Genomic DNA, 21,439 nt, shown 5'->3' with positions numbered 1-21,439 from the left:
TTGTTGAAACAACGGACTTCAACAAATTTTCAAGAGCAATTGAGTTCACTCAATCCTTGCACAACAATATTACCGTTGAGTGTTCTCAACAAACAATTTATTGGGTAATTTGTGTTGATTTTTCTAGTTGTTCTTTTGTTGTGTAGCAGTTGAGTCCAGTATACAATAATTAGAAATCGCATATGAAGACATTCCAAACATGTTTTGCGATGCGTTCCAACCTAATTCCTGTCACTTTGCGGCAGGTAGGTTCTTCTTTCGCCTCGCTTTCATTAATAGAAAATTATGTGTGACCGACGGGGTGGAATCGAACGTCGGCCGTCGAGCCCGGTACTCTAACCAATAAGCCACGAGCGCGCGCATAATCCTCTCATTCGAAAGCTAGTAATCTGAAATGCTTGGCGTGTGCGCCGCGTGACACTTCCTGGTGCTGTCGCTACAGCTGGCGCTTTGAAGCGCCTATCTCCGGGACCGCCCCACTTTCGTAGCCATTTTCGCTACGTAAAAACTGCAACGTTAGACTAGATTCATGATCGCCCAAGGTCATAACGATTTATTTCTTCGCCGGTGTACAAATGCCATCGTCGTTTTAACATACACTAGATGACATAACCATTGGTACGATCCGAAATGAGCACGTTTCGGGGAGCAGAAGAATGCGAAATTCACTTGCAAACACGGTGACTACGCGCATGTGGAGTTCCCCAAAAGTAGACACGGCGGCAGCGCGGCCGGCGATAAGACAGGTGCCGACAGGCGACGACGCTACCTTCGAGCATCGGACGCACTGTGGGAACCGTAGGATGCAAGCGCGCACACGCTACAAACATACACGGTGATGTCTTCGAATTTCCTGCGACGTACCCTCTGTCCGTAAAGCAAATATAGTTTTTTGTCCAATGTCCGTGGTACTAGAGATCAAAGAATGAACGCGCTTTGAGATCGCAGCGCGCAGCCGCTATAACCATTGACTTCAAAGAGCTTAAGATTCAGCAACAGCCGCAACAGTATCACAGCTAATCGCTGTATCTGCAGCTGCTCCCGTTACTCGCCTTGCAAGAAGCACGCGATTTATTTGAGCCTCGCCGAACTGTCGTCTTCTCATGTTCCAAGCCTGCAGGTCTCGTATGTTCAGTTAAGAACACCACAGGGAAATGAAAGAAATACAGGTAACGGACTTTTATTGTACCTTACTTGTCACCTCGTCATCTGCAAAGATGCTACAAACTATTTTAAAAGTTTTATTTTTGTAAAAATAGCAAAACTAGTAGTAATGTTTATTTCTAGGTGGCGCGACAAACGTTAAGGTAGGTTCAAGTGTGTATGTGTGCGCGCAAACGGGCGCAATCGAGCTTCGTTTTGCGCACACTTTTGCAACAGTACACATGGTTACCGCTAGTTTCGTAGTCGCATATTTTGGTCGTAGTATTTATTGTTTACGCTATAAATTAGGTAGTTCTTAAAAATTTATGAAGGTTAGTTGATGAAAAATTATTGCTAATCAATTAGTCGTTCTTAAGTGCCGTTATATTGTGTTTGAAAGGTTTTTATAATTGAATACGATAGTGAAGCCATGTGAAGCTGTGAACGGCTCTCGGACTCAGTTATTCGGTTGCAGTTGTGCGGTGGTTCACGCCTCGTGCTTCTTGATGAAAGTATTTTCTTTTCGGACATCATGACGCACATTTTAGTGAAATGCTTTAACGACGATAAGTGGGACGTTTATCCGGTGAAGTGGTTGGCTCACCCAACAACTAGTCTTCTACTGATGTGCGAGCCTGACGGTTTTGATGAGTTGCGCGGCAGAGGCCATGATGCCTCTTGGAGAGGAGGCACCCCGAAACAGTCGCAGCCGCACTTCTGAAGATAGGTAAGTAATCTCGTTTTCTTGGGCACGTAGCCTTCTTTTCTATTTTGACATTGACGAGCGTGACATGTTTTCTTGAAGCAAACCGCATGCCCCGGAGCAAATGCGCGCGATACTAACTCTCGCTGCCGCCGTCACTTCGTTTGAAACAATGGTAGGCGAAGAGGCAGCGGCGCCACATGTGCGTAAAATTGCATTGCTTCATTTGTTCCTGTCTAATAACGTTTCCTTCATTTGTATGAGAGAACACAATTGGAACATAAGGATCGGCTTCTCTGCGCAGTGATAATTTTCTAGTGGCCACGTCATCTTTCATGGGGGCTCACGTATGCCGTCTAAGCGCTTGTTATCGCGTTCCGTTACGTGAGAGGCGCGCTGCCTTTCAAGGTATTTAGGCAAGCACTACGAGTTTCGGAGAACCGCGACAAATAATCGTGCAGCAGGTGTGCAGCTGTGCTACGCTTGTACCACACTCGTACCGGAAGGCAGTGTTGCACTTCACGCTTACGCATTTCGTAACTATGGCGGCCTCCGTGGCAATTTGGGGCTCGAGGTCGTGGATACGATCCCTGCAGCGGCCGCATTCCAAAGGAGCGGAATGCAAAAACGCTCGTGCATTGTGCATTGTATGCACGTAAAAATTTCCAGGAAGTCAAAATTAATACGGAGTCCCCAACTACGACGTGCCTCATAATCAGATCGTTGGTTTGGCACGTGGAACATCAATTATTTGTTTTTCCGTTGTGGCTCATCGTATACCATACGGTTAGTGTGATCACCTTTTGTGCCGTAGCGGTTAGCGCGCCTCGATTTAGGTTGCGGCTAATGAAGCGGCGCACCGCGAAATATATTTCGCCTCTCTGGGATTTGCGGAGAACGGCCAACCGATTAGTCACAGCTTCCGCGCGGTGACTGTACACGGATACACAGCGCAAATGAACGGAGGTGTGGTGACGTGGTCAAAGAACACAGCCGCCGACGGGCTCACCTTATCGTCTAGCGCGGCGGGTTGCCGTTGAAGGCGTACTGTACAATTTTAATAAGCGATAACCGAAACATGCCACCGTTCTCTGCTGCCTCTTTGAGTTGGACCGATCCGAATGTGCGTTGTTTCCAGAAGCGAAAGGAGCGCCAATCGGCGCGTTGTCGCCTCGAGCTAAGCGTCGCACTCAAGCACCGTTTGCGCGGTGAAGAATGACGCGTGCATAAAGCTAGCTCACTGCGCGGACGCTACCGCGCAAAACGCGCAAGGGCGTGTACGCGACGTTCTGCACACAAATCGCGCGGGATGATCGGAGCCACGCCGGAGCGGCTAGCTACAATGAAGTACACGCACGCTCACGCTCGCATCGCTGTCGGCGTATGTTTAGGTCATTCCTTCTACTGGACTTCTGCCCAAAGATTCGATATCTGTTTGGTATGGGCTATGCGCTGTCGCGTGGTCTTTGGTTCTGCGAGAGAGCCGGGAATATTTTCCCCACTGTGAAACATCGCTGTGCGTGTTTTAGCTAACATTTACCGTAGCAACCCATTTCTTCCTTTTCTCGACGGCACTCGTAAAGAGTCGCAAATTTTTACTTGCCAGTATAGTGTGTAGTTCTATTTCGTGCGTAGTTATGTGCAGTGTGTGGCAGATTCTTAATCCGCGCAATATCATTTTCTGTCCACATTCCCTTCTCACAGGTTACGTATGCAGTAAATTCCCAGATGCTAAAGTGTTCTACGCCAAAAGCACCTTGGCGTCGTGCAAGAGACACTCGTTGATATGTGGCTGATTCACTAGCAAGCTTGCATCTCTGTTGCCACTCTCCATCAAGTGGGATTTCCAACTATCTTTTGTGTTGCTCTGTGGTGTACTAGCTGCCGCATGGACGCTGTGAAGGCTTACTTTCGATTTGCTCTGGCGTTTGGTAGTAAAGAATGGGCTACCTTTTGAGGGGAGGCATTTACTTTTGTTTGTGAGAATGTTTACCAGCCTAACCAAGTGATACGTGGGTACTGTAAACAGCAGCACGAACAGAGGCGGACGACGAAATAGGTAGGAGCACACACGAGCGCAAGCTCTACTAAAAGTTTGCTTTTGATGACAAAGGTATTAAACACACTGGTCAACTTGGCAAAGGTAAAAATCCGTGCATGCGTGGCAGAAACAGCCACGTGCGACAAGAAAAAAATATGAAGCCATGTCATGTAGAATAAACGTGCGTGAAAAACGAGAACAATCGGTCAAATCTATTGAAAAAGTGAAAGATTTGTCCGATAAGTGATACTACCCAACGGGAAATACTCTTTTGAGAACAACTTTTTCCCACTAAGGGCAACAGACAACTTGGTTATGCAATTGTTTCGTTTGTGATCAATAAATATTGCTTCTGGAACTCCTCTGGTGTTGCGGTATAGAGCAGAAAGAACGATTGTTTCATAACAAAGACCAGAACACAAGAGGACTTATGGAAGCATTTTTTATTGATCACGAAGAAATATTCATAAGCAAGATTTCTGTGACCATTAGTGGGAAAGAGTTGCTGCAGTACTTCTCGTTAATATCACTTACAGGAGAAACCTTTCAGTTTTCATGTTTTTGTTAGTTTTTGACGCACATGTTTATTCTACAGGACGTATTTAGGTCCTTTTTTGTTGTGCCGGGCTGTGTATGCTGCGCATCCATGGCTTTTTCTTTGTGAAGTTGGCCAGTGTGTTTAAAATCTTCGTCTTCACGAAGAAACTTCTACTTGAGTCAGCGTTCATGTGTGTTCCTACCTTAATTCACCCTTCTCGTCTCTGTTTGGGTGGTTGTGAAATATAAATGTACATCGAATTGGCGAAGTGTCCATAGAATTGATACATGAAGTTATTTGCGCTGTTTATTTCAGGAAGAACGCTATAGGGTCTTATCTTCTCAATGTTTTTGACACTGAGTACATTTTTCTAGTTCAATTTCAAGGAGTCCCCTGAGGAAGCCAATAAGAGTGATGGTAACTTCCTTTGTGTGTAAGATTTATGAATTTCATCCATTCAAGGCATGACATGGCACATGCCTGATTCGTAGTGAGATCTACTTTTCTGTTCTCATGACGCTTCTTTGTACTGCGCTGCATTCTCCAGGCACATGAACCTTTTTATGCTCTAAGTGCATGCGTTCTTTTTCTATATGTTGGAGCGAAAATTGTAAACTTAAATATGCATATATATCATTTTCCTTGTAATATTATTCAACATGGGTGCTGTAGCTCCCTCTGTCTTTCAGTTACTGCTTTGTCCCAATTTTTATGCAACCTTTATGTATTTTATGCAGCAAAATTCTGGTGCTATTTTAATAACATTTTATCTGCGAAATTGAGGTAATTGGTGTTTCGTATATGCATTTATTGGCGTTTTTCACTGCCTAAGCAATCTGGCTGTCGAGTCATTGGAACCTTTTCTCATACTTTATGACTATTTCTGGGGTGCTTGATACTGAAAGTGCAGGTGACCATCTATTTGGCTGTTTGGAATTGTGTTAGCCATGTGTTACTACCAATTTTCTGTGCTAAATAATTATTTTTTCTCTTATCGTTCAAGGTATTAGCCTTTCCTTATCTCTTTATTGACTGAGGTAGCACTTAGTTGCTGGGTATAGGAAAAAAGGCCCCAAAAAGTGCTTTAATTAGCTTTGTGCAGGTCCAGAAAGATTACCTGAAAATGAGCTCACTAAATTGAGCAAATGCCACTAAGGAACTCTTCTGTACCCCACATTAACATAATCAAATGGTGTACTGTTCTTGACTTGTGCCAGGGAGATAAGCTGCTTTCATTACACAAAAGCTTTACAAGTTTATTTCTGAAGAAAGCAATCCTGGCTTGTCAGAAACACGATTCAGGTGTTCATCATGCCCGACAACTTTCTAAATTGTCTCGTCAAATAATAGCTAAGTTGAGTGATGTTATTTTATATATATTTTCATGTTTCCCAATTATTTTATATCTTGAAGACAATGCTCAGGCAAGTCTACTTTGGTACTTCATTAAATTTTAATCGTGGTGAAAGACGTGTGCTAAAGGTTGTATATATTTACGTGAAGTCATTTGTTTCAAGTTGGTTGTTTTGCCTTCTCACAGTCAGCCGTAGCTCTTCCTGTGATGTGTTAGTGTGCGCAACATTTTAATGTAACATATTCAGATGTCTTTTGTGTATTCACATGCAAGCAGCTCCAAGTGTTCATGTGTTCAAAGTTGGTTGTTACAGGGGTATGCTTAAGGCCTGGCTTTTGAGTCGCTTTGCCTTCTAGTCATAAACTTAAGTCGAAAGTGAAGAGCACAACGATCGTTTTGATTTGATTCATATGTATAGGTTTTTTCATATGTATTTACACTGCTAGAGTGCTGTAGGTACTAGCCTATGTCTCCAGGTTCGATGTAATGGTGCCTTATGTACTGTAATAATGTTTCACGTGCACGCATCTTTAGTGTAAATAAAGGTACTTCAAGTTGATCAGTCTCTCCTTTGATTTTGTTTGTGTTTGGGAAAGTTACGAGCAGGCACCGGGGCATGCAAGTGTGAACAGCGAAGCAATTGCAATATATGAATAAAAATACTCGCCCAACGAAACGTCAATCATATTTCAATGGCGACTTCTGAAATCTCAATGGCATCTCAAGTGTGCAACAATATGCTTTTCAATGCTGTGGCAATAATAACTCAACAACAGGTCAACAGAACTACCACAACGTTAGTTCAACGCAGAATCAATGGTAACTCAACAACCATTCAACAAAACGAACACAACGGGCCGTCTAAGCACAATGGACTTTCAATGGTAACTTAACAATTATTCAACATTGAGGTACCCAATGGTGTTTCAATTCGATTTCAGTGGCCAATATTCAAGAGTGCTCAACACTCAACCCAACAATTCTCCAACATACTCTCAATATTTCCTCAATAAAAAACTCAACATTGACCAACAATATTTCAATGCCTTCTCAATAATTTTTTTTGTACGGGTAAGTACTGGTACTATCTCTTCAAAAGCCGGACATGATTTGGGACACTAACAAAGTTAGGCGCACCTGTCAATAATAGATCGCGCCTTCGTTTCCATATATTCACCATCGTTCTTTTTCTATTCACTAGCGGTATTTTTCGATTACACAATAACTCTCTGTTGTTCAACATAGACAAGCTAGCCTAAGCATAAAAAACACATGCTTAAAATCCTGGAGGAAAAATAATAAATTACGCAGATCCTTAATTGTGCACTGCAGATAGCAATGCTATACGAAGCATTTTGCAGGCATTTGACTGTGCAGCATCTTGACGGATGGGCGAACGTGTTTGCGTGTAAGGTGAGCAATGGCGTCTGTGATGACAGAAGCCAAACGACAGCTACGACATGGCGTCAGTTCTGCATTTACTCCCGCGAATAAACGCGACAGCCTGGGTCGATCCCGAAGCGCACAACACTTTCGTAGTAATAGTTCCTATACGAGGACTGGGGAATGCGGGCTGCTCTCGAAGACTGCGCAGCCTGACATAGAATTGCAAGGTGCTATCTGCCACGAGGCAACATCAACGAGCTAGCCTGGCATTCTCGCAGATCCGCACGGGGGAGACAGTGGCGAGTCCGTGGCCGAGTGAACACCTGGTCGCGCTAAGTTACGGGACGCACGCGCCAGTCGCCTCCAAGAGTTAGTTGGCGTTCGCACGAGAGAACCTCGTGCTACCAAGCATGCCTAACGCTTAGAGCAGGATGCTGCTGCGCTGGGAGCCCCACGTTTGATCCCACCATCGGACACTTGACATTTAATTTTATTCTATAGCCGAGACAGTATCTATTTAGAGCTAAATGCCTGGGATCAGCCGAAGAATGCTTCGCATTGAAACCAATTAAAATGTGCTCTCAACTCTACACAACCCAGTGTTCAAAGTTGCCAAATAGTTTCTTGGAAGTCCGCGTGCCGCTAGCCACTTTCCGCGATTGCCCCGAAGGAAGAAAAAAGCTTGTTCGTAAAGCCGAAAGGACCGGAGGGATTCAGAGCTTCGCAAACTCCACGCGAGGCTGCCGCTCTTTCTCATCGGCGCCAACTGCAGTAAAAGCTGCGCGACCCAATTAATTTGTCGGCAAAAGCTCCCTCCGCCGTTCGTCGAGCGCCAAAGTGCGCCATAACTCTTTTGCAATTGTTGGCCGGGCTGGCCCACTAACAGAATAAATAGGAGATGTTGCGTCCCTCGCTTTGCTCATTACCGCTGCTCCGACGCGTTCCAGTGTGTGGCCCAGCAGTGGCACGGATATGCCTATTCCTTTCATGGTGCAAACTGAACGGCTTATACGTACCAATAAATCAGTGGCATAACTCAGTGGCACACAACCGGCCTAACATTATGAGTAAAGGCTATTGTTGTCGCGCATGCTAAAAGGTTGATAAAAATGTCGCAGTATCGCCCGAAAGGCAAAGCATCGATTGCAATACGAAATTAGCAGACAGCTATATGAAGTAAGGATAGTAGCTTTATTGACTGCACCAACTTGCAAACACTCGCACGGTAACTCAGCGCGCTTAAAACCCTTAAATTGCCTGCCCTAATAAACCTGCGCTTGTTTTCAACCTACAGAAGATATGCGAAAAATATTGGCACCCTCAGCTCTCTCGCTAATCTCACAAAACGAGAAACCCCCTACACAACTCGAGCTCCTGAGACTTGGTGTGTTCCTCAACTTCGGACTAACTATGGTCAGCAAATGTTATCCCACTGGTTGCCCAGTTTACTCAATGATCTCACCAGATGCAATATCGATGTGCTCACTTGTTCCGCAAAAAATCTGCGTGATATGTTCCTGCAATCTTGACTGCGTACCGTTGTACTTAGTAATTTTTTGCCCTTGGTGTTTTTGCTCTTTTTTTTCTATTCTTCTTTTCTTTTTTTCTTCTCTTTTTTTTCCCTTACCGTTTCCCACCTGCCCTGCTGCTGCCATTGTAAACGGAACCTGGGGCCAGTCAAGCTGCTTCTCCGCAGCTTTTTTCCCCTTGTTTTTTCCGCCACAACCATGTACCTCATTGCTTGTGGAAACAAATAAAAAAAAAACTAAATTAACGAGCATGATGTCATGCGTCCACAAGCGAGCATGAACAAATCTCACTCGATGGCCACAGAAACTCGCTGTCAAAACGGTGGAATGAGAAAGCGCGGCTGCAGGAGCGAGCTAATTGGCCTTCGTGCTGCCTCTCGCTTCAACGCGAACTAAGCGGCGAGAACACAACGCACACGAAGATATCAGCATTAGGAACACTTCCGCATCGCAGATCGCTTTCAAGATAGGGCCTGCGCGGCCGCGCCGTACGAAGCTGCCACCGGAGTAAAACGCCCCCCTCCCTCCCCTCCAGCCGGTGCCTTGCGCATGACGGAAGATGGCGAGCTTCCTCTCCGCTTTCCTCCCTTACGCGCGCAAGATTGAACCGCCATCGACGGCTCACCCTCGCATGCTTTCACTCGCGCATACAGCATATGGCGCGTGGCGACGATGTTATCGCCCTTGGACTTCACACAGAACATCACGGCGACGGCGGTGACAACGGTAGAAATGCGCCTAGAGTGTCCATATAATTGCTATCGCAATAAAAAGGCTAAAAGGCTTTCACCGCCAGCGTTCTGTATTCCGCTGCCACACGCGCGGCAAACAGACGAGGAGCCGCGATGAACAATGATGCACGTCTGATTGAAAGGACGTGGCGGGCGTCGACATGGCGTTGACATCTTCAAACATGGTTGTTACTCAAGTTATGAGGCTACTATCGATGCTGCATTCCTAGTTTGATTATTTAAAGGGTCCCTGAAACGGCTTTCTCGTACGCCTAGACACAGAGGGTACCTCTCAAGGAATGCTTTCCGACAGGAATTTCGCGTGAGCGCGCTATGATAAAAGAGGTACGAGTGGTCAGACATTACGCTCCCCTCAAGTCGCGACGTTCCTCCTCAGCCTTTACACCGCACTGTCGTCGCCATGCTCCGCCTGCTTCAAGCGGTGACGCAAATGTCTACTTCCGGTTGATTTGAACCAAGTGGGCTTCCACGTCTCTTGCCTACGCAGCTTTTCTCGCTAAGCCTGTGCTACATGGAGCGAAATTTATAAGTGAACTGCGCATGGCGGTTGCAGACGCAGCGGTACTACCCTCTATCTTCGCTGGCTTGCGCTACATGAAGCCAAAAGACACGGCTGCCGCCACACGATTTCGCCGCGTTGCTGCGAGCGTATATGCAATACAAAAACTACAAAGTAGCTGTTTCCGGTTTTATTTCGGTGTGATAACCACCTGATAACTTGTACATATCTATTAATACGTACGTTTACGATCGTCTGTATATTCTGCTCGTAAGATTCCTTCGTAGCCATAAGTGGAAAACCGCAACGCCAACGTCAACTTGTGACCATGGTGTAACTGAGTGTTTATAACGTTTTCTCTACTCTACAATTTAAAGAAGTGCAGCGACATTGAGGATCTACCCGCACTTTACACGTGGGAGACGGAGACAGTACCACTACACCAAAGTCTAACTCAAGGGGGCGTCTTACTAACGGGCATTTTCACACGTTGTAGAGCACGTTCAGTTGCCTTCCCGTCGCTTTTTTTTCGAACCTGGGCTTGTTAGGTTATTTTTCGGCTGTCGTCTTTGATCAATTGCAAACAAAACTTGGCACTCTGAAAAATCGGAACTTAGCACTAAGGTGATCGTTGTGTTAACCCAGGAGACTGGTATTGAAATTTGCGTGCAACGCTCGTGTCTTCAACAGTGTGTAGTCGTGGCACCGTACACACACCTGCAGTGCTGGCAGCATTCATGTTCCTGCCACCAAAGAAGACATCGCTGATTATATTTTCATGGGAGAACCTTTCAGCGTACATCCCACCAGGAGCCAGAGCTAAAACAGACGATTGGCATTCTCAGACAGAAGGGCGCCAGTGATTTGAAGAAACGCTGGCATTTATTACAGAGAAGCTGTCTATGAGGACCCTGTGTCGTCGTTGTGAAACTTCGCTAAAAAAGGGCCACGTGATATAGCAAGAGAGGAAAAGAAGAGCTCGAGAGGGGGAAAGAGGTTGAAGTGACCTTTCCCCCTGTGAGAATGCTGTCTTATACGCGAATCTTATACGGTTGTCACACAGTCCATTTTCGGCGATTGAGACAGATGGGCACCGAATTTATCGGCGATTGGTTCCGCCCTGCTGCGAAGGAAACAAATGTTATGCTGGCGGTTTGCGGCCATCGAACAGCGCCCAGTGATGGAAACGTCATACTAGGAGAGCGTCGCTGCCGGCAAGCATTGCACATGAAGTGCCTGCAGCCGCGTTAATACTCAAGCCAATCCAACCAATCGTCAAAACGATTGCTGCGCCCGCATGTCCAGTGGTGCGCTTTGCACCGAATATAGGGAGCTTTGGATTAGTGGTTCCGCACATTCCATCCAAGGTACGACTATGGGGAGACCACGAGTACTGCGTACTCCTGAGGAAGAAGCTGCCTGATTAGGTGAAACAAAAAATTTACAATATAGACTGCTTGCGACGTTTGACTTACATCGTGTAACACTCGGTGTAACTAACACAGATTTGCTGTTCGACCACCTTCACGGAGTGGAAGGGGCGGTGATTTCTTAAATAAAAAATAAGTTCATCCATAAATATTTTCACAAACAACAGTTAACTGTGTTAATTTACGATTTTTCTTCCTGTTTGACTGTTTCTCAACTTTCTCAACTCAACAATCTTTCTCAACAATTTCTCAACTCCTTGCGACTCTTGTTTCTAGTTGCCAATTTTGCACGATAAGTTCTGTACAATTAGAGAAAAACCAGACAAGGTAACGGGTTGCAGTCATATTGCTTATGGGTTTAACGGTTATTGCAGAGCTTGATGATGGACGCCGTTTCGCATGATTTTATTTTCCACCTTATCTAACCCATATCGCGGGTATATCGTTCCTAGGATCTGCCAGCGTCTCGGCGAGCCGTTACTCGAGGAAATAATGAAGCAAAACGAAAAGCTACACGCAACTGCCGTTTTCTCCAGCTGAAACTCGTTCCTCGAGCACAGAGACCAGCTGATTACGAGCCGAATCCCTTTTCTGCTCCCTGCATCAGTCTGATAAAAGAAGGTTGAACTAACGAAGCAACAGCGATGCGCATGACCCATGCAATACATGGCGACAACTGAACGCATCTCAAGTTAATCGCGCGGGCGATTAGAAAACTGGCCTTCACACCCCATCGATGAGAAAACTGGCCTTCACACCCCAGGAGATGCCGATAACTACCGCCACCCAAAAGGAGTGAAATAGATAGGAACATGTTGACTGCAGTATAGCTGTCAAGTCTCGAGATTGATTTAGCGGCGCTTTAGGAATGTGTGCGAGGGAGTACGTACGTGTGTGCCTTAGGGAGTATCGTAATCGTCGGTGATTTTTTTCCATTCTAGCATTTTTGTATACATCTCCTTAATCTTCTTTTTCTTCCTCAAACCTTCTCTATCTAGCTTGTACCTCCACCTATGGAACTGCAACATGGCGTGCGACTTGGTGTAATAAAAATTTGGAGGACGCTTAAGCTTCATATTAAGAGTAGGACGCAATAGCATTCAAAGACCCCTGACTGCTACTCACGCTTCCCAGCAACTGGAACTTATGTAATCGTAATGTTTACCTGGAAACCCTGGTGGCGAACGCTATGCACTAAGGCGGGCTTTCTAGTTGAAACGCGGCCTCTTGCGTGGGCCACCATATGGCGGAAACGAGCGCCACGTGGAGGTCTTGCAAGCTACCGGGCGCCTTTCAGATTAGCGCGCGCAAATCTGGGAAGCCACGGCCGCTCTATGAATGGTAGAAACGCTGGAAAAGCAGCTTGTGGTTTTTTTTTTAATTTTCGCGTACCAGAATTATGTTTTCTCGTAAATTAAAATAACAATCCGACGCTATAATGTCTGTAGGTTGTGTGTAGGTCGTACTTTACGATTTTTTACGTATTTTACTTTGAGAAATTCTGTTACGTCAGTAACTTCATTGCACCAGATGGAGGGCCTGCGTCGTTGGGCATGTGTGGTTCACAATTATTTTTGCCGAAACGACGTCCGACACATTTTCTGCCTCACAGGGCCCTTAACGCTGTCGCGTTAAAAGCCGACGCGCTTGACCCACTGATGGGATTTTCGACGATCGCTGACTGTGCTCGCCACTATCGTTGTGCTTGATTGTTAATTTAACGCGACATCGTTAACATGCCAGTGTCGCAGAAAATTCCGCGTCCAGCGTCGACCATGGTTTCGGCAAAAATTATTCCCAACCATGCAACCCAAACCACGCAGGCCCTACATGTAGCGCAATGTTACTGAGCGTGATTTAATTTGTCAAAGTAAAACACGGCAGAAAAATTGTAAAGTATGACTTACACACAATCTACAGACATGATAGCGTAGGATTTTAATTTGAATATACAAGGAAACATAATTACGTTACGCGAAAGCTCAAACAAACCCCTTTTCCAGCATTTCTACCATTCGTAAACTGGCCGTGGCGTCTGCCATTCGCGCGCACCGGCGACCGCATATCTTGGAGGCCACGGAGCGGCGCGCCCGGTTCCTTGCAACACCTCCAGAATGGCGCTCGCCTCGGCCGCATTGCGGCCCACGCAAGACGCCGAAACCAGAAATCTCGCTTTCGTGCATAGTGTTCGGCGCCAGCGTTTCCTGATAAGCATTACGGTTGCATAAGCTGCAGTTCCCGGGAAGCATGAGAGGCAGTCAAGGATCTTTGAACGTTATCACGTTCGACTCTTAAAGGCGAAGCTTCAGCGTCGTCCAATTTTTTTTCTGCACACAGGTTCGCTCAATAAAGAGTTAGTTTTCTGATTCACAGTTCTCACTACTGTGCTCTTTAACGTCACTACAACGTGGCATCTGGTGTAGGTGCTTTGTGTTCAGTACTGGACGCCTCTGCAAAAGCGTAAAACAAGTCCGAACCGAAAACACACTACCAACGTGGCCGTGGACCATCGAGCTAGCCACAGGCTACAAAACCTGCCGCCGGATTACAGGCTGCTCCCAGAAGGACCAACACCAAGTCAGTAGGTAGGATGACATTTTCAGCGTTGCCTGTCCTGCTGCAGCCAACGACCTTCCACGCATCATCGGCTGAAAACCAAGAAACCTTGATGGAGACCCACGAAAGAGTCGTGACGTTCAACAGGTAACACTGCGAGGACACGCTGCGCCATGCCTATGTCATTTTGGATGAATCTGTTCGGACATGGTTTGAGAATAGAGAGTCCACCTTAACGCAGCAGTCATCCAACCTGTTTCGCAGCAGACTTCTTGAGGTCTTTACGAGCGTCGTACTGAGAGAAAGGTCTGAAGAACTTCTAGAACGTCGAACGCAGCTGCATAACGAAAACGTCGCCGTCTTCACTGAAGAGATGACCCGCTTATTTCGTCATGCTGACTCTGACGTGCCAGAAGAAAAGAAAGTTCGTTTGCAGATGAGGGTCTTAAAGTAAGTACTTTTCGCCGGACAAGTTCGCAACCCACCAAAGAACATCGCCGAATTTTCATCGGAAGCCACGGCCATCGAGAAGACGCTGAAAATGCGCACAAAACAATACGATCGCCAAATGGTTACGTCAAATTATGAGGTCCAAGCACTTCACACCGACTACTTGCATGAGGTTATCCAAGAAATTGTGCGGAAGGAGCTGCGGAGGATGTTCCTAATGCCGCAGCCTCAGGTGACTTCGATGACTGACGTAATGAGAGAATAAATCCAGCGGTAACTGGAAGTTTACAAAGTGCAGCCGGACAACAGCCCCAGCCTGAAGCGATGATCTACGCCTCCGTTGCTCGCCGTCAGGGTCCGCATCCACGACAGCGCCAAGGCCCTGTCACGCCGCCATTCCATCCCCAGCCTCTGCCACCGCCGCCTTCAGCCCGCCCGCCTGTCAGCCCTGTTACGTTTCGCCTACAACGCGCGGTAATGCCGGCGCGGATGCAACGGACGCCGGGGCTTCGTTCAAAGCGGCGGACATTTTGGCCCGTTCGACGCCGCCGCGACGCCTCCCCGCCAAGCGTGTCCAGGCGTGTTTCAGTGCCACGTGTCTTCGTGTGTGCGTGTGTGTGTGTGTGCCCTCGCTTGTCAAAGCGCGGCAGCCGGGGAGCGGAGTTCCCCGAATGAGGAGCCTGGAGGTCTCTCGGCTCAACCGTTCGCGCCGTCGTGTGGGCGGGTTGGCGATGCGTCACTGCACTCGGTTCAGCAGGTCTCTCGGCTCGACCGTGCGCGCCGTCGTGGGCTCATGCTCCGCCGTCCCGTGACCTTCATCCCGTGACCTTCCCTTTTGGACCGCGACGCCGAGAGTATAAGAGCAGCTGCCCCCGGACGCCAGGAGAGAGGCTCCGATTTGTACTGTTGAGTTACGTGCTCTCCCGTCTCTCCACTTCGGTCGAACTGACCGGCCGCTCTTTTGCTATGTTAGAATAAACAAGTTGTTCTGTTACCAGTCTTCTCTTGCTTTGCCGGGACCTTCGGATGCTTCCAGTGCCCCAGGCCGCCAGGCCAACGCTACCCTTGGGGCTTGCGACCCATTGGCAATAACGGGCGTCAGCACCGAGACCCCAACAACTCGTGCCAGCGGTGCGATTCTAACATCTGGTTGCCAGCGGTGAGATCGCGACAACGGAGGCCAGCAGCGAAGAGATGCGGTTGACTGTATGCTGAGCAGCACAACGACCATCCGGGAGCAGCGCAACGAGCCCTGTGTGATGACTGGTTGCCTGCAGCGGAACGACTGCGCTGAAGTCTTGGCTGCAAGGTTTGGTGAGTGCGGGACTTTCTTCTTCTGAGTTTTGCCAGGCTTTTGTTAGTGTTAGAAACAGAGCTGGTAATTGTGGTTGTCGTTGCTACCGGGTTAGTTTGCGGCAAGACAATAGTAGGCAGTAGAGAAAGCAGCATTCAGAGCAGCCATGGATTTGAAGTCGTTGCGCAAACCGAAATTGCTGGAGCTTGCGAGAGAGTTGGGTCTGGATGTCTCAGACAAACTCAGAAAACCAGAACTGCTAAGGGCTATTCTTGAGTTAGAAGCTGAGGATGACGAGCTGTCGGAATGCCTTGAGACCATTGAGGAGAGGGAGACGGCAAAAAGACAGGAGCGTGAACTTAAAGAACAGAAAGAGAAAGATGAGCGCGAACTTAAAGAACAAAAAGAGAAAGAAAAAGAAGAGCGCCACCGTCAACACGCTTTGGAAATGAAGCGTCTCGAGTTAGAGATGGAACGCGCTCGTAATGGAAGTCAGGCACACGGTGCAGGAGAACGAGTATTGTTCAAAATGACTGACCTGATGCGGCCGTTTAAGCTTGGAGAGGACATTGGTTTGTTCCTGGTTAACTTTGAGCGAACGTGCGAGAAGCAGGGGTTCTCTCGGGAAACGTGGCCACAGCGCTTGCTCACTTTGCTACCCGGCGAGGCGGCCGACGTAGTCGCTCGCTTGGAGAGAGAGGAGGCAGAGGATTTCGACAAAGTGAAATCGAGTCTGCTAAAAAAGTACCGGCTGTCAGCGGAGGCGTTCCGTCGGAAGTTTCGGGAAAATGAGAAAGGCAGAAGTGAGTCATATACAGAGTTTGCGTACAGGCTTATGTCAAACATGCAGGAGTGGCTCAAAGAAGAGAAAGCGTTTGGTGACCACGAGAAAGTTCTGCAGTGTTTCGGGCTAGAACAGTTTTATAGTCGGTTACCTGAGAACGTGCGGTACTGGGTCTTGGATAGGCCAGACGTTAGTACGGTGGCTAGAGCCGCTGAGTTAGCCGAGGAGTTTGTGACGCGTCGGGCTCGTGGAGCTAAGGACGGTCAAAAGGGTGAATTTGGCTCCAAGTTTGAGAGGCCAAAGTTCACGCCCATGAGAGCAAAGGGGGACACACGTAGTTCGGATGCGAGTGAAAGCAGTCCGACCGAACGTAAGGAGACGGCGGCAACCGAAGCCGAACGCAGAAAGCGGTTCGAGACGAGGCAAGCACGCGTTTGTTATACGTGCCAGAAGCCGGGTCACTTTTCGGCGCAGTGTCCAGAAACAAAAACACAAGTCGTGTTTTTGTCTATATGCAGCACTGACGAGAACATGAAGCTTCTCGAGCCTTACATGCGAGACCTCCTCGTGAACGGGAAAGAGTGCCGAGTGCTTCGCGATTCCGCAGCTACAATGGATGTAGTTCACCCCTCTTACGTAGAACCCGATATGTTCACGGGCGAGTGCGCATGGATCAAGCAAGCAGTGGAAGCTCATAGCGTGTGTCTGCCGGTAGCAAAAGTGCTTATTGAAGGACCTTTCGGAGCACTTGAGACGGAGGCCGCAGTGTCATCTATGCTGCCCCCCCAGTACCCGTACCTATTTTCGAACAGGTCCGATCACCTCCTGCGCGAGAAGGGGCTTTTGTTTGGTGAGGCTAGCGTTCAGGCCTTAACCAGATCGAAGGTTCGGGAGCTCGCTGCAAAGGCGGTAGTTGCGGGGCCGACGTTGTTGAACGATGAAAAAGGGTCAGAGGCGCAGCAAGCTGGTATTCAGAGCACGCCCGAACTGAATAAAATTGAGCCTGTAGCGTTAAAGGCAGCAGATACTGGAGAGGAAATTCCCGACACGGGAAAGTTAGAAGAGCTGTCTCCAGATTTGCTCATCGCGCCTACGTCAGACGGACTTAACAGGTTGCTAAAAGTCAGCCGGTCGGCTTTGATAGCCGAGCAAAAGAAGGATGGCAGCCTAGAAAACATACGCTGCATTATCAAGGAAGGTATCGCAAAAAAAAATGCTCGCTTTGTGGAAAGAGGTGGGGTCCTGTACCGGAAGTATCTAGACCGCAGGGGAGTGGAGTTCGATCAGCTGATCGTGCCTCAATGCTATCGTCAGGATCTGTTGCGCTTGTCGCATGGGGGTTCGTGGTCCGGACACCTAGGAGTTAAGAAAACTAAGGACCGTCTCTTGCAGGAGTACTATTGGCCAGGGTGTTTTCGGGACGCAGACCACTTTGTGAAGACATGCGACACCTGTCAGCGGGTGGGCAAGCCAGGGGACAAATCGAGGGCACCGTTGAAGTTGGTACCTATCATTACGGAGCCTTTTAGACGGCTCGTTATTGATACAGTGGGACCTCTGCCGGTAACAGCCACGGGGTACCGACACATTTTGACTGTGATCTGCCCAGCGACAAAGTTCCCTGAAGCAGTGCCGCTTAAAGAACTCAGCTCAGTTGAGATAGTCAATGCACTACTGTCCATATTTGCGCGAGTTGGTTTTCCTGCAGAAATCCAGTCAGATCAGGGTACAGTGTTTACTAGCGCTTTGACGACAGCCTTTCTCGAAAGGTGCGGGGTAAGGCTGTTACACAGCTCAGTGCACCACCCCCAGTCGAATTCCGTTGAGAAGCTCCACGCCGTCATGAAGCGCGTGTTGAGAGCATTGTGTTTTGAACATCAAACTGACTGGGAGCTGTGTCTGCCTGGAGTGATGTTTGCTTTAAGAACCGCGCCGCATGCGGCTACGGGGTTCTCGCCAGCTGAGCTGGTGTACGGTCGCTCGCTGCGATCTCCGCTTCGCATGCTTCGAGAATCATGGGAAGGCAGGGGCGACGACCCAGTCGTGGTAGAGTACGTGCTTAAGCTCCTCGAACGCTTAAGAAGGGCACAGGAGTTGTCAGGTGAAGCAATGGCAGAGGCCCAGCAGAGGGCCAAGGTTTATTATGATCGGACAGCCAGGGCCCGTCGTTTTGAGGTGGGCGATGAGGTCATGATATTGCGCACATCGCTAAAGAACAAACTCGACGTGCAGTGGGAGGGCCCAGCACGGATTGTTCAAAAACTGTCGGACGTTAACTACGTGGTGAGTCTGCCAGGAAAGCGGAAAGCACAGCAAGTTTACCACTGTAATCTGCTCAAACCCTATAAGCAACGGGAAGCAGTGGTGTGCATGATGGTAAACGTGCCCGAAGAGCTTCCGGTCGAGCTTCCGGGACTAGGCTCAGTGACGAACAGGAAAGACACCGATCAAGTCATTAGTGACTTAATAAGTAAAGCATCGCTGTCGCCTGAGCAGAAAACCGAACTACACCAGCTCTTACAAGAGTTTCAAGGTCTGTTCTCTGAGAGGCCTGGTAGGACTTCTGTCCTTACTCATGACATAGAACTTACCTCCCCAGAGCCAGTACGATCCAAGGCGTACCGGGTGTCACCCCGCCAGAGCGATATTATGGAGGCTGAGGTAAAGAAAATGCTACAGCTCGGTGTTATTGAAGCGGGTGAGAGTGATTATACCTCCCCTTTGATTTTAGTTGAGGTACCGGGCAAGGAACCTCGTCCTTGCGTCGACTACCGCAGGCTTAATTCCATCACTAAGGATCAAATTTATCCGATCCCTAACATCGAGGAGCGCCTTGAGAGAGTGAGTAGCGCTCAGTTTATTTCCACCCTAGATCTTGTCAGGGGTTATTGGCAGGTTCCACTTACAGAAGAGGCTAGTAGGTATGCGGCGTTCATTTCACCAATGGGGACATTCCGTCCTAAAGTTTTGAGTTTTGGTTTGAAGGACGCGCCATACTGCTTTTCAAGCCTCATGGATAAAGTGTTGCGGGGACAGCAAGAATTCGCTTTACCGTATCTAGACGACGTAGCGATATTCTCCGCATCCTGGCCTGAGCATATGGCGCACTTGCGGGCAGTGCTAACCCGCCTGCGCGATGCGGGCTTGACAGTCAAGGCTCCCAAGTGCCAGTTAGCACAGGCCGAGGTTGTCTACCTCGGACACGTGATTGGTCGGGGTCGTCGCCGCCCCTCTGAAATAAAGGTGGCCGCTGTGCGAGACTTCCCGCAACCGCGCACGAAGACCGATATTCGGTCGTTCTTAGGTGTCGCCGGCTACTATCAGAGGTACATCCCCAGGTACTCTGATATCGCGGCTCCCTTGACGGATGCTCTAAGAAAGACAGAGCCGCAAACAGTCGTCTGGGATGAGACGAAGGAAAGAGCTTTTAGCGCCCTAAAGAGCGCCCTAACAAGCCAGCCTGTGCTACGATCGCCCGACTACACAAAAGGGTTCGTTGTTCAGTGTGATGCTAGTGAGCGAGGCATGGGCGTTGTACTGTGCCAACGGGAAAATGGAGAAGTAGAACACCCCGTCCTGTATGCTAGTCGTAAGCTGACCAGTCGTGAGCAGGCGTATAGCGCCACCGAGAAAGAGTGTGCGTGTATCGTGTGGGCCGTTCAGAAATTGTCATGTTACCTAGCCGGCTCGAGGTTTATCATTGAAACGGATCACTGCCCTCTCCAATGGCTGCAGACCATCTCTCCCAAAAATGGCCGCCTCCTGCGCTGGAGCCTCGCTTTGCAACAATATTCCTTTGAGGTGCGTTACAAAAAGGGGAGTCTCAACGGTAACGCCGATGGCTTAAGTCGAAGCCCCTAACGTGGGAATCAGCCTCAAAATTGCTTGTTACTGATGTTTTTCTTCCTGAGGCAGGATTTTTTTTAACCTATTGCTTTTGTATAGTGTTTCAAAGTGATGATGTGCTTTCTAGTGCAATTTTCCGATTTGTGGACGCGTTCTGAGTGCTGCTAAACTACTGTAAGGAACTAGGCAGCAGTATAAAAGGGGAAAGAGCCTGGCAGGGCTTAGTGAGGTTTGTGCCGTGCTTGCTGACTGAGCGGTTGACTTTCAGGCGTGGTTCTAACGCTTGCCGGAAACGAGAACAAAAATGTCAACTCTCCCGAAGTCACTTTGCAGTGTCCTGTGTGCACCTGAACGTGAGAACGAGGCCTTCTCTGTGCGCTGCGCTCAAGAAACGCCAAAGGACGCCCGACTTCGGTTATGAGCATCATCGAGCGACATCCCTCCGGACAGCGGATGCAGTCCCCTGACCATCGGGATCTCCTTCCCCCGGCGGGGCGGTCTGTTACGTTTCGCCTACAACGCGCGGTAATGCCGGCGCGGATGCAACGGACGCCGGGGCTTCGTTCAAAGCGGCGGACATTTTGGCCCGTTCGACGCCGCCGCGACGCCTCCCCGCCAAGCGTGTCCAGGCGTGTTTCAGTGCCACGTGTCTTCGTGTGTGCGTGTGTGTGTGTGTGCCCTCGCTTGTCAAAGCGCGGCAGCCGGGGAGCGGAGTTCCCCGAATGAGGAGCCTGGAGGTCTCTCGGCTCAACCGTTCGCGCCGTCGTGTGGGCGGGTTGGCGATGCGTCACTGCACTCGGTTCAGCAGGTCTCTCGGCTCGACCGTGCGCGCCGTCGTGGGCTCATGCTCCGCCGTCCCGTGACCTTCATCCCGTGACCTTCATCCCGTGACCTTCCCTTTTGGACCGCGACGCCGAGAGTATAAGAGCAGCTGCCCCCGGACGCCAGGAGAGAGGCTCCGATTTGTACTGTTGAGTTACGTGCTCTCCCGTCTCTCCACTTCGGTCGAACTGACCGGCCGCTCTTTTGCTATGTTAGAATAAACAAGTTGTTCTGTTACCAGTCTTCTCTTGCTTTGCCGGGACCTTCGGATGCTTCCAGTGCCCCAGGCCGCCAGGCCAACGCTACCCTTGG

The 21,439-nt window shown here is 48.7% G+C and overlaps 1 long non-coding RNA gene across 1 annotated transcript; it reads left to right on the top strand.

Moving 5' to 3' along the window:
- The first annotated feature begins 1,588 nt into the window (after positions 1–1,588).
- LOC140215554 (uncharacterized) lies at positions 1,589–6,338 on the top strand. The gene is made up of 2 exons (XR_011892427.1): positions 1,589–1,870; positions 3,551–6,338. It is a non-coding gene; the product is annotated as an uncharacterized lncRNA (long non-coding RNA).
- The last annotated feature ends 15,101 nt before the right edge of the window (positions 6,339–21,439 follow it).

This window comes from Dermacentor andersoni, chromosome 1 (assembly GCF_023375885.2).
Source record: "Dermacentor andersoni chromosome 1, qqDerAnde1_hic_scaffold, whole genome shotgun sequence".
Classification (NCBI taxonomy): domain Eukaryota; kingdom Metazoa; phylum Arthropoda; class Arachnida; order Ixodida; family Ixodidae; genus Dermacentor; species Dermacentor andersoni.
The sequence above is the reverse complement of the archived record's forward strand: the minus strand, read 5'-3'. Positions and strand labels throughout refer to the sequence as shown.